Below are 14,510 nucleotides of genomic sequence, written 5' to 3' on the forward strand. Positions count from 1 at the left end.
AAGTCAATAAGTGCCTAGTCCAAGGAGTGTTGTGACATCTGGAAATCAGTTTTCTTTCCATATTATGAAAAAATAATTAATATTTATTTGAAAAAAACATTTTTAGAAAATCATTCTGGAACCATAAGATATTTCTTTTCAACAAGATCACATTGCTTCATTTGATTAATAATGGCATACCACAATTTAAATACATGGTATCGATGTTAAAGCAGTCTTTTTTAAACTAAGAAGTAAAACGCTCCCTTCCAAGAAGGTTAAGCAATAGATTTCAAGCTTTATCTTATGTATATTAATTTATATTTCCCCAAAGCAAAACTTTTTCAATACAGTCACGTTCTCGGGGAACATTTTTGATTTTGAAATTCGGAAAATGATAAAAGCCTTTCTCTGGAAAGGTTTCAACCCATTCTACTGATTTACTGAAGGCAGACTGAGGCACACCACCCAGGCAGAACAGCCAAGAAAACCTACCGAGGTCAGAACACCTCACCACATGTACTGCTCAGGCCTTGCTTACACTTACCTCCTTCTGTATATTAAATTGCAGAAATACCCCTCAGTCCATGCATCCAGGAGAGATGCTGCAGTCGAACGGCCACCTTGGGGATTTGACATCGCTTGGGCTGGGCTCACCAAGTAAAGCCCTGGGCAGCGGTTGCAAGGCAGTTTGTCCCCAGGCTGCCCCCATTGTCTTGCATTTGTCCTCACCTTGCATCTCACTGTGGGCCTGTGGCAGCATAAGGCAGCGGGGAAGGACCTTGGGCACCACTGAGGACTCATCCCTACATGCCTTCTCCAGAAACAGCAGTGGTGGCCTGTTTCACCAGGCCAGGCAGAAGAGTTCAGCAGCTCCTGCTACTGCCAGGGTTGGCCTGGTGGCCAGTCAGGGACTCAAAAGCCAAGATTCAGCCCCTGCAGCTGCTGTGGCTAAACCATCTTTTTAATTACACAGGAAAATGTGCTTGAAACCACAATTTACATTGGTTCAGATCACCCCTGCCTGAAACCAAACTGGTCAGGAGGAAATCACAGCTCATAGCAGATTTTGCCTATCTGCACCACCCTTATCAGGACATGGGGACATTTGGTGACTGGGAACCGAAGGCTTTTTCTGAAACAGAGACGGTCATAACTGAGACGTTTCTTAAACCACACAGATTTTTTTCACAGTTCCCTTTATCGTGGTTCATATTAGCTGTCGCTTATTTAACCCACTCTCTAAAAAGCTACTGCCAACGATATTTGTCTTTAGCAAGCACTGAAGGTTTCCCTAGCATGTGCTTGAATGATTATTTATATATTTTTACTTGTCATAGGCAGCTATGTCCAGAAACTTGAAACCAAGAACAAACTCTGAGACAGATCAACTTGCAGCTATTACGACAATTGCCGTTGCTGTGTAATGATGTTTAAACTATACAAATTCATCTTTGCAAATGTAGGATAGATTGTTTCAGCAGCTGTGCTTTTAAAGACATTGTGGACTTCTTACTCCAAGCAGACTGAAAATTACTTTCATCATACAGTTTGGAAAAAATACCCAAACCTCAGGGATTACTAATGATGGGTAAATAAACCAAAGTTAGCATTCTGGGGAAGGAGTAAACAGTAGCAGTGCTTGAGATCCGATGTGGTGACCCAGGCAATGATACTGATCAATGCCTTCCCGGAGGAGGAAAAATTAGAGAGTGTGGAATTAGAGACACCATTCAGTTTAAAATGAATAGAGCCTTAAGCAAAACAGAAGGGAACAACCTTATAATGTTGTAAAAGGGCTTTTTGTTCACTCTGTACCATACCTCCTTTCATTGTGCAAGGCTGTTATCATCTTTCATTAGTGGCCCTGTTGGCATAAAATTTTTCTCCCATGAAACGTGCAGATTTTTATGGACCAAATTAGGACCATTAAATTAAAATCCTGGATGCTTGGCAATGAAATATGGCTGAGGAGAGAAGTTTTAAAACACACAAGAAACAATCAAATCACTTGGCAAAAAGAATAAGCAAATAAATACTTTGTGGCTGGATAAATGTTATGTTGTGTTAGCCTTCAGGAACATCCAGGGACGTAAGTCCAATATGGGCATAGGAGAGCCAATTTAAATTCCCTTCTAACTCAGAGGCAACCACATGGAGCTCTGGAACGGGGTCTCATCTTCTCTTTAAAAACATGTCAATTTATTTTGCTGAAATACTCACTACGTCTGGAAACCAAGTAACCACAACTACTAAGCTACTGTAGGAATACCTGCAGTGGGAGCCAGCATCAGCAGGAGCACAGGGGACATCCCGGAGTGGTCTGCCCATACCACAAGGGCCGGTGTATGTACCTGGAGAGAGGCGTCTATACAGAGGAGGTACAGAGCTCCTCAATTGGAAGAGTGAATTGAATGTGAGTCCTCACCACCTCTACAGGTGTGCCCACCGCCAATCCATGGGAACAGGCTCCCATACTGAACCCTTTCCTGCCTCACGTGGGCCCAAGACCGTACTTTCTGTTGTTCCTCTTGTGACAGGTGCTCAAAATGGGGATGGGGAGAAGGTTCAGCCCCAAAATCAAACCAGGTTAGTGGATTAAAGAATAATGATACTAATCACTGTGGTGATTCTCACAGCAGGCCCTACTCCCATGCAGCATAGGGCTGTGCAAAACTGGAGCTCTCTTATGAAAAGCAGCGAATCACAGATTCACAATTCCTCTTCTACTTTGACCAGAGTAAGGCAAGGAGAAACATTAATTTGGTTTTTATTACAGATTATCCATTCTTTTCGCGGTGCTCCTTACCGACAGTGGAAAAAAGGCAGGAGGAAGGGTATTTCTTACTCTCTTGATCCTGGTTGACAGCATCAAGAAACACGTTCAGCTTGAGAAGGAAGAAGGGGAATCTCCAAGGATAAGTAGGAAAATATGATATGAAGGCCTAGAGAGCACACAGTTTTTACAGGAATGGACGTGTAACAACACCTACAGAAATTCTTACATAGAAATATGGCACCCACCTCGAGGTAGTACTAATATTAGCCTTGTCTTGGCAGTTACAAAGGAAGGAATCCGAGAGGCTGGTTTACATTAATTGCATTCAACCAGAATGAAATCCAAACCAGCAGTTCTATATACTTAGTGCTTTCAAGAAGTCAAATTACACAAAGCTGAAAACAATTATGAGCCAAATTATTTCAGCGAAAGAATTTAAACAGGAAAAATGTGAGTGATAATTGGGAACTATTTAAACACAATTTACTAAGTGCCCCAAAAGGCACATTCTCACATTGCACAAAAGAGGTCAAGTGGAGCTAAAAACAAAAGCAAAACAAAACAAAAGCACATGCTGGCGTAGAGAGGAAATTAAATCAGCTTTTGTAAAAACCTCCACAAAAAATCCCCCTCCACCATTCTCCCAGCAACAAAATATTAAACAAACCAAAATCACATATATCATAACGAATAAGGAAGGAACTGCTGATAACAATTGTGTGTCAGCCGCCAGCAAAGGTAGATGATGGGAACGGGAAGCAACGGGATACAAAGGGCCATCGGAATGACAGTGGGAAGGGACTTTTTCTCTTAAGTGTTGCAGAAGAAAAAGGCCTCCTAAGAGCACTCACTTTTCACTGTTAGATGGTAAAAGTGGAAGAACTATGAATCATAGTTTTAGGATTTTTTTTTATCTTTTTATTTTTATTTTTTTCCATCTGCAGAACAACAAACTTCTTAGTTTAGCTCTGTACTGTGCTGACTGGGGTGCTGGTGAAATGCAACAATGACAAGGTTATGAAAAATAGATGTAAATAAAGTGGCAAGCCTACATCACTTCCAATCAAGTGTCTCACCCATGAGTTAAGTTTTTAAATAGTGATCAAGAAACTTACAGGACAGTAAGAAGAGTTCAGGTTTGGCCAAATTTCAGAGGAGATGACCAAGGGCAACTGAAGGAATCACAGACTTATCTGACTGGCGCTGAGCACAGGCAAAATAACAGAATAGCTGTGATGGGGCTGAGTTAGTAAAGAACTGGGAGCGAAGGGGAGGCAGAAAACACAGTTGGTGGCAACAGATACATGAGAAACAGACCTTGTCAAACAAACACATATCTTCTTTCTTTTGAAGTTACAAATGTTATCGATAAAGGTCATAATGTTGCCACTATGTACTTAAATCTCCATAAGGAGATTTCGATTTAGAACTGAAGAACAGGCAAGAAGTAATGCAACGGCAGAAATTCGTTTTGGTGCTCATTAAACGTGTTCAACAGAGCCTACCCAAAGTAGCACAGTCCAGTTCCTCTGAGACAGGCAGCGGGATCCAGGGGACAGAGCATGGCAGGGAAGGTGTGAAGATGGACCTTTTGTGTCCCTTTCCTGCCACGGATCCCAAGTCAGGCATACGGTGCCCCTGGGGTCTCGGAGGATGCACATTAGGAGGAGAAGGCCACGCTACCCAGCTTTACAAGCTGATGGAGTCGTTCTGCAGGAGATCCCTCCCCCATGCTGCAGATTTGTCCACCTTTATGCACCATACCCACGGCAGCACAGACTGTGTGCTTAGTTACAAAGCTAGTCTCTGAATAACTCAGGAGCCCAAAAAGCAAGTATGACCTACCCAAGGCCGTACATGTTAAGCACTTAATCCAGGCCTCTGAATTTCTTGCCAATGTCTGGTCCCCACAGCCAGTAGCAATTGATCAGGCATGAGTGGAGCCAGCAGAAAGCATCCTTCACCCTCCATGTCCAGCTCCCACAGTCTCCGACTTGGCGGGGCCTGGGACCTTTCACAGGCACACAGTCTCTTGGGTTTTGTAGGCTTTCTGCCAGTTCCTTTAGCCCATAATGCAGCCTCACACCCCACCCTTGAAAGATTATTGACGTCAGTGCTAGTGTTCACTGGAAATATGCTCATCTGCCCTACAAGAGGCATCCTTAAAGTGACTGCAAAGTCCAGACTCCTATGCTAACTTGATCCATGGCATTTACGATGACTTCCAAGAAGTCAGGCCATGAGAACAGCGGTTTTAAATTGCTGTGACAGATGGTATGTGTTTTGCTCACAGCTGGTTGTATGTGAATGCGTTATGTTCTTTTGAAAGGATTTGGCCGAGCAACAGAGAGAAAGGCTACCAGTTTGCCTCGTCCTGGCTGCTGCGCTGCGGCTCAGGCGGAGTCGTCCGTGGGGAAGGGAGATGGCATCTGCCCTGAAAATCCTGGGAAGGGGAGAAAACTGTCAGGCATGAGGATGCGGTGAGCAGAGGGAACGTCCCTCCTTTGGCAAAGAGCGAGCCCTTTGACGGAGGTATTTCTCCCAGATGCCCAGAGGGGACTGGGAGGGCTGGATGCAATTGGAGAAGCTGACACGAGGTGGAAAGACTAAGCTCAGGCTTGAAGGAAAGGATCTTTCTGTAAGGACACAGGGAGCAGGACTGAGATTTGTTTACAAAACTTCTTAATTTAATCCCAAATTTCCTTGAAGCTTTCTTGTAATTTCTCTTCCAGTAAAGCCTGGCCATAGAGTTCACAAGTTGCTCCAGTGTCCAGGCATGCTCGCTGTCAGGAAAAGGCACAGACCCTCCTGAGACTGCTGGGTATCGCCTGCTCTTCTCAGAGCCCACATCACCCGGAGCCAAGGCTCAAAACCAGCCGGAGGGCTTTTAGCCCATTGCCACAATTCCACCCCCTCCAGACAAGTTTTTTGCATTGAATATTACTCAAAAGGGAAAAAAAAAAATCAAAAAATTAGTATTGCCTCCTTCTATGGGAAGCCTTAAAATAATATTTTTCTGGCCCATCCTCCTGAGGAACAAAAAAAAAAAAAAAAAAAAAAAAAAAGATGAACAACTGAAGGAGCATTAAGACAGTTGCTGGCTAGAAAAGGAAGAAATGCAACCACAGACACATTTCAGCAAAATGGGGCTTTGCTGCATTTTTCTGCCACATTTAAGGGACAGCCCAGAGAGGAAAGAGCTACTGGGAAATGACCAGTATGTTGGACTCAATGACCTTAAAGGTCTCTTCCAACGCAAATAATTCTATGATTCTGTGACCTCGAGAAGCCATGCTGAGGCTGTGGCTGGCTGGAGCCACTGAGCTGGCTCCCGCCATGGAAATGCCCTCGGGCAATGCCAGCCAGGAGCTGAGAATTTCATCCAGGTCAGATGTGAGGTCCTTTTTTCTTTTGCCGATGAGATGGGATGCCCAAACCATCGTGCCGGTACCCGTAGAAATAAACTGCGACACATAAGGGAAGCACGGCTTGATGCGCCTCCTCCCTGCCTTGGTGCCCAGCTGGTCGGGGAGCCGGGGCTGCTCCCAGTGCTCCCTCCACAGCGGGGACCCTCGGAGGGCAGTGGGGAAACTGCTTGGAGAGGCATGCAAGCCCTGGAAGCAAGGGGGACTGGAAATATAACCCTATTTCTATATATTTCTACACAGAAATAGAGACTAGAGAAAAAGCTCACTGAGCTTTTATTTGCAACCACTGTGTTGCTTCAAGGAGTGATGCTGCTGGTGGGGTCCTCTGCAGGGGCCTCCCTCACCCCTTGGGGTTTTCTTCGCTTCTTAGATTATTTGATGACCTGTCTTTTTTGTGAGCTCTCTCATCTCACCCTCTTACCTTGCCGAGATGGCTGCAACAGCATTTCCTGGAGAAAGACAACGAGATGGGGGAACAAAATAGTTGGGCATCTCTTTGGAAACTGTTCAGACATGCTCCCAGATTTAAGTCCTATTTAAGCATACAGTTATCTCTCACCCTAGCAGTTATTTCAAGGAATGGTGCTCAATGAAAACTTACTGCTTTAAATTATGCCCTGCATTGCTTAAGAAAATCTTAGCTGAGAAGCTCGCTTTGCTAAAAAGTTTAGAAACACTAAGGATTTTTGTGTTCTGAATTAATCTTTTAACCCGGGGAAAGAAAATGCACTTGATTTGAGCCTCCCCACCAAGAAAAAACTCCATGAGCTGCTGCTTCATTTTTCATGTTTTGTGGTCATCTTCTTTTCTTAACACATTAGCTTTACTGATATATTTGGACAGATTTAACACAACAGGTCAAAAATAGACTGTATATATATATGTAAACCAGGTTAATCGATGTGTGAAAAGATGTTAGCTTGGTATTTGTGGCCTGGATGCTACTTAACATCTTGTAACTTTAATACCTGTTACGTATGTGTTTTATCTTTTACCTCACTGTAAAGAGAGATTTTAATTTAACATTTTATAGATTATTTAAGAACTATTTTGAGTGTTAAGTGCTTACAAATCTTCCATGGCTCAACACTTAAAACTTCATCCATACTGAGATGAAATCAGTTGAGATGAATGTACCACTTAAAAAATACAGGGAAAAACCCCATATTTTGAAAGGCGCTTGCAAGTGAAGTGTGTGTTTTTAGAAGAGTTAAAGAAATTATTAAGCTTTGAAACTTGTGCGCCAAACCAGCACGAGCACAAACACTACAGGGTAGTCAACAGCCCACATCAAGCCAGATGTCAAAATGCCAAAAGCCATTTTGTTTTTCCCTCCTCCCACTTTTCTCAACTTCCTGGACAACCTCAGGTCAGGGCAATTTATCTAACCAAAATAAAAGGCAATTTTTACTTTGTTCAATAACTTAAAATACCAAACATCTCATCAACAGATAAAGATTGCTTGCGTTGTTTGTTTTTACTAAAACCTCACTACCCGGTAGGCCATGAAATACTGCACACTAATCAGCCTTTTAATCATTGCTGTTTTGCAGGCAGTCTTCGAGATACATAATTATTTTTTCATTTCCTTTTCTATGCTATTTTGCGTAATCAATGAATATAAGAATTCACTGCAGTTCAGCATACTTAAAGAACAACAAAATAAACAAACAAGAAACCCTCCAACCCCATGCATTTTGGAATAAACTCAAGCTAATGGAGCAAACAATTACTGGTCCAGCATGTAGAAGTTATACAGAAATGCAACGGGCAAGTAAATTTACACATATAATTTGCAGATGACAGACATAATACTTACTTATAAAGATCAAGGTTGTTTTCAACCATACATTACCATTTCTGGAAAATCAATCTACATTATTTTTAGTACAGGTTAGGAACTGGAGTAATGATTGAGTGATTTGCCAAGGACATGGTTAGACAGACTTGGAAAACTGGAAACTGTGATTTCTTTCCTAAGGGAACATGTATCATAGTCACAGCTGGTATCACTATGTAGAAGAGTTTGGTCCTATAATTCATGGTGTAAGAGACCAAACACATTTTAGTACAAAGCCTCCTATTGCCACAGTAACAAGAATTATCCTTGAGCAGACTTTAGTCAAGCCTGGGACCACAGTAGGACACAGCATTCTACACTTGAAAGCACAGTGTGGCACTGTCTAATCCTCACACTGCTCTAGCAAATGTACATAAGATTATTACTCTGCTTTGCAGAGGGGAAGGCAGACACAGCAGGCAAGCCAAAAGGTACAAAAGGATTCGCAGTTTATAAATATTTTTTTCGGACACCCCAAAAGTGCTCCTCCCCCAAAGTAAAACCCAACATAGAAAAACACTTTACAGCTTTAAACACATGCTCAAGTGCCATCAAAAATCAAAAGGGTTTAAGTATACAGATGTGAGCTAAGCATACACTTAAGCATCCTGCTGCATTACACACCGACACAGATTTGATGTGACTGAGCAAATCCACAGTCCAGTAACAGGCGTTTTTTTAAAGCCAAGGCAGTCGCATGGTACCACATACCCATTGTACAGTACCCCAGTATTTTGCCCAGGAGCTGTTCTGCGAAGGGCCAGGTGTCTGTACGAAAGAGTAAAGTCACTGAGAAGAGTTTTCTCCCTTGCTAACATCCTGCTTTATCTAGAAAAACATACATTTTTAATTTCAGTTTAAACAGAGCTACCCTGAGGCCATGATTCCTGCAGCGCCTCTGCTTTTTCCAGCTGGGAAGTTTGTCCAGGCAGGTTCCATGCTGAAGACTCAGTTACTGCTGCCTCTCAGTCGTGGCTTTCAGAGGCTCTGGAAGCAGCTCTGGTCTGAGCGGAAGGTAGATGTGCCATGCTCATCTTGTGCATCTGATCCGGAGCCCTGGGATGTAGGCCTTTTCTTTTCATGGAAAGGTTGGGAGCGCAGAAATTCCCCTTCGTTGGAAAGGAAATTCTTGGAACTGTTTTACACTTTTAAATTTACTAATTTCTACAACGTGGGTAACCAGGAGAATCCCAAGTTTTAACCACATGTAGGGCCCAATGTAAAACTAATCTCCTTGTTCTCTTAATAAATGTGGTTACTAAATGGCTTGGCAATGATCTACCTGGGCAGAGAGGACAAAAAAATAATTCGCAGTGGAGATTTCATGATCTAAACATAATTCAGTATAAAACCACGGTGAAAGGCAGAAAGAGATTAAGCACCTTTCAGAGGGAAACACTGCTCTTTACATTGCAAATAGAGGGTATCAAAGAAAACACCTGGTGCATCAGATAATAATAGGAGCTTTTTCATTCAAATGTTAAGCACACTTTGAAGAAGAGATCCTGCATACACTGACTCTTGTAGTGAAGTGCTGCAAAAATGGCTTCTGATGTTCTTTCAGCCTTGCAAATGTACCTACTGAGAAAGTAAACTGAGTGAACAGAAAAAAATCTCATTGCCTAAAAGGGACTTGAAGGGGTTCAGCAAGAAGATCTTCAACTGGAAGCAAGGTGTGAACCAGTGAAGAAAATGTTGGGTGCAGGATGAAAAAGTCCCAAGAAGGAGGCCTGTGGGGAGGGGCAACAGGCCACCCATGAAGTGGTTAAACCCCAGCCCTCGGGTCATTTGAAGTGAAACGAGAACACACTGCAGGGCAAGAATAAGATCATCTAATGGGGATTTTTCCAGGAATAGAGTCTGGTACAGTAGAACAGGCTGACATTGGATCCTATCAGACCCCTCTCACCTCATGGCTGGTTGTTTCCTTTCAGAAAAGTGGCATGTACAGGACATAAAAAAATGTATAGATGCCAAAATGTACTGCCAGTGTTTGTCTCTTCTGCTTCCTCCTGACTGCAGGTCTGTGATTTGCCACTGTCTGCACGTCAATTTGCAAAGGTCTCCTCCCAAGGAGAGCACTGGCCAGACCATCACTCGTATTTGTGGCACTTGTTGGACCCAGATTTTTCAGACCTTTGCCCAATAGTTATGTGGGTTGAAATAGTCCCACAAAGACAAAGGTTGTTGAAGGGAGGAGATCACACAAATGGCATGATCAGGCCACCGGGCCAGAAATACTTGGCGCTCCAGAAAGGAGCATATTTACATACATGGACCTGGGCAGCTCCTGAAATGCTTTGCTGAAGGGAGAGCTCAGCAAAGTCAGGGCCTTATTTTCAGGATTTATGAGAAAGGAATGAATCCTACTGCAGTCAACAGAAACTGCCAGCACCATTAAAAATGAAGTTGTGTGGCTACTTGAACAAAATGTAGTTAGGCAGCTACCTTATTTTACCTACTGTAAAATAACAACCTCAGCACATGCAAGGTCCTCATGCTTTGGACTGAAGCTCTCTTAAGCAAGAGGTAGTTAGAAGAAAGCATAGTGGAAAAAGAAAGTTGCTTAACTCTGCCACACTGCAGCTAAGGGCATACTCTTTGATACATGGATATACTCTACAGACTCATTAATTTTTACTTTTCATGAACAGCAGTAGCAGTTTACTTTGTTAACACCTGACACGCCCATAGTGGTGCCCCCAAATATTGCTTTTGAGAGCAGCCCCAGGATGATGTGCTGGGAGATGGGCTGAGCTGAGCTGAGAGCACGCAGATGCTTAAGGTGGGTACGGCCATTCCTTTAGGTAGCAATGTGGCGTTTAACAGGCATTGCTACACAAGGGCTGTGAAGGATCATCTTTCCTAATTCCAGCTGTCTCACATGAAAATATCTGTAGTCCCCACTAGATCAACTCAGTCCCTCCATCACTAATTACCACTCTTTTTGGTTTTCTAACTAGGCACATCCTTGCCCATACCCATATGGGGGTAACCATACCTGGGTTGCTTCCCAACTCATTCCCAAGTAAAATGAGCCACACGAGTAGATCTCTAGTGTTTAAACTGTTCAGTGAAATAATCTGTCACTCCAACGGGCATGGGTTAGTGGGGAGCAATTCTGCAGGCCCCGAGGAAACAATAATCCCTGCAAGGAGAGGAGGCGATAATTTCTTCAGCCAACTCAGTGCAGCTGAAAGTCTGTGTCCAAAGCCCGGGAACATCACATGATCTGCTTCTGCAACGCCAAGAAATTTAACCTTCTGGTGGAGGCGGTGACTTGTTAAACCATTCCAGAAAGTCCCACAAGAATATATCCTTAGGCAAAAACCAACACTAAATTCTGTGGGGATGGACTAAGTGGCTGCTGGAGAATGATTATCTTTGTGCAAGCTTTATTTGCTGGTGTACATTTAATTATGAGAATGGGAAACACAGTCCTCTCTATGACATCCATATTGTAAAACTAGAATTAAGCAAAGGTACCCATGGCATAAAAAGTAGACATGTACTCCCATAAATCTAAAGGCATAAAATACAAAATTTAAACAAGCCTCTTTTCCAGGAATCGGTTGCAACAGTTTCTTTTCTTATTCGGAAGAACTGTGCTTGCAGCTTCAAAAAAAAAACAAAAAACAAAACCAAACTTGGGAAGGAGTGGGTGGATTATTTAAATACCAGAGAGGAAGGCGAGCTTGTTAAGATAAGAATGATGTTAACACAAAAGGGATAAGAAGATATAAACTGACCATGAACACACTTAGGCTTGTCATTTTTTAGCATTACAGCTCTGGATCTAGCTTCCAGTTAGAGCAGTGAGGCCAACAGCTCAACTCCACCTGCCCTACGGCTTGTTAAGGTTTTTACTAGCAGTTTCCTAGACCAGTTGCCTTCAGTGTCAAGTTGGGACGCAGTGGTCTGAAAAAGTCTCACTTCTGAAAATATTTGTGCACTCTTTTGAGTGAAGTTCAGAAGTGAAGACTCTAAGACTGTGGAGTTTTGGCTACTTGTTTCTCTGTCAGGTAATGCTTATGATGTAAGCAAAGCTCCAAGCTCTGCTTCATCCTAGGCTGGCCTTGTGAGACCTACTCAGTTCATACTTGATGCTGAAATTGTGGATGGGATTTTCTGTGCATCTCCATATCTTCAAATGTTGTAACAGTCACACAGGCTAGAAGCCTCAAACCTTTTTCAGGCTCTTGTGGTATGTGCTGTATTATGTTACAAATGACAAGCCTTGAAGTATTTACCCTCATGAATACCCATCTGCATTTACATATTCTGAGGCAGAGAGTTTACAAGGAAGAGCTGAGGATCTCAGACCCTCTCTGCTAGTCACTCTGTTGTGTAGTGAATCCAACATCTCCAATGGACCATCCTGCTGGGATCTGCGATGTAGACCACAAGCAGCCACGATGTCCCCGGTGTTAGATACACAACTGCGTGCCTGTTCTCCTCTTTAGTTGTACAGCAGGGAAGAACACGCAGCATCAGCCCCTTTAAAGCCAAAAGCAAAGAGGCTATTGCTCCTCTTGCCCTTCTTAATTTTCACCTCACCCTTTCCTCCTCCCTCATAAACCTGCTCCAGATAACTGACAATTTTTCTTCTCCTGCACAATGAAACACTGTTAAAAAGCAAGCGACTGTCCATCTGGAAACAAAATTTTCCTCGGAGGCTGGGTAAAGACCACAAAATGAACTCCCTGAGGAAACATAAAACCTTTTCTCAAACTTCAGCACAACATTAAAATTAAGCACACCAAAGCCCTCTAAATCACATACTTCTCCAACTTGGAAGACAATGAGACAATAAACGTGGAATTTATGTTAATTACATTATTTAATGCACAACTGGAAGGTCCTTAGACAGATTTGTGGTGAGAACCTGTCCAGATCAGAGCAGAACAGAAGAAGCCTATGAAGAGCAGCAAACAGGGAGGAGGAGTATGGAGGGAAGAAAGATGAAGTAATAGGCAGCTTGCCAGGAAATCCCCCAACCTTGGAAAAGAGATGTGGAAAGCATGGCTAAGGGGAGTGAGGTGTAATGAGGTCACTGCCCGCAAAGACCCAGGAAACTATCTATTATTTTTTTTTTAATTGATTGAAACTTTTCTTGATGACTACTCCAACAATAAGGTTTAAAACTGGATTGACTCCATCAGATTTGGGGTAACAACTAGAAAATAGCCCATGATTTTGACCACAGGAGGGCTCCCAGGTTTCATGAATGCATATGGAAACCTTCTGAGGAAAGCTAGAAATAGATGGTGAGGCATGGAAGATGAAAGCCACGGACTTGCACCCTTAGTTCAGGCTGGACATCTGCTGGGCCGTCTCAGAACACTACATATAATGGCTTTTGTCTTCAACTAAATAGAGAAACAAAAGGAAGTGTTTTTCTGCAAACTTCTTTTTCTCTACTGCCATAAAAGAATCATTATAAAAATGTCAGGTGTTGGATCCCTGAAGCAGCAGCGTTTCTTCTGGTATTACCAGTGAGGAGAACCTTTGCAATTAAAGGGAATTTTCTCGTGAATAACGTTTGGGGATTCAATTTTTCTCACACGGGAAAAGACTGTCAACATCTGACCAGGCTGCGGCCCACACAGATTAGATACAGCCCGCCAGAATGTAACACATCATCTATCCCCTGCCTTTTTCACTAAACTCTGCAGATGCGGCCAGTAACCAGACTACAGACCCTGAGTTCAGCCACAGGCCCCTGGGCATGGGGAGGCAATGGTGGTCACGGCAGATGAGCATCTGATTAAGTACGGTGGGTAGGGACAACTGTTCGTGTGGTTGCACAATGGGGGAGTAAGAGGAAGGTACGGTTGCTGTTGACCCAGAACACCACTTGCATGCACTCCAAAACAGATCCCAACAGCCAGCTAGAAACACAAAAAAGACTAGACATAAAAAGTACAGTGTGCGTCAGGAAGGGAGCAGGTGAAACTACAGCCACCACCATCGTCCTAGGGACTTTGTTAGTTGAAAAGGGTCAGATTAGCAGAGAAGACGGTCTGCCACAATTCCCACTGAAGTCAATGCTGAGACAGATCCTGACCTCTGATATGTCTGGGTTGGGTCTGGACTTCCCAGGCCCAGAGGAGAAAATACTGACATTATTAATAGCTAATTTTCTCAGTTGTTAGTAATGGTCTAGTCAATCGTGGCCTACGTGGAAAATTTCTGGTTGATACACCAGATCTTTGACGTCCTACCCTCAATGACATTAAATGCCTCCATACAAAGCCACGCTCACAGCTAAAGGTCACTACCTTAAATACTCTGAAGAGGGTTTTTACCTGCAAAAGCTGGCCCTGGGGTTTTAACTGTACTGGAGAAGTAACTGGGAATATATCAGGATCTTTCAAGTCCTCTCTTCTGCAGGAGGAATGTGTAAGGCCTGACAGAGCTAAGAGCTGGGAGAGCTGGCGGCAGTGCAAGCTGCAGAGATACGCATGTGCACAGAACTTGCACT

This window comes from Larus michahellis, chromosome 2 (assembly GCF_964199755.1).
Source record: "Larus michahellis chromosome 2, bLarMic1.1, whole genome shotgun sequence".
NCBI lineage: Eukaryota > Metazoa > Chordata > Aves > Charadriiformes > Laridae > Larus > Larus michahellis.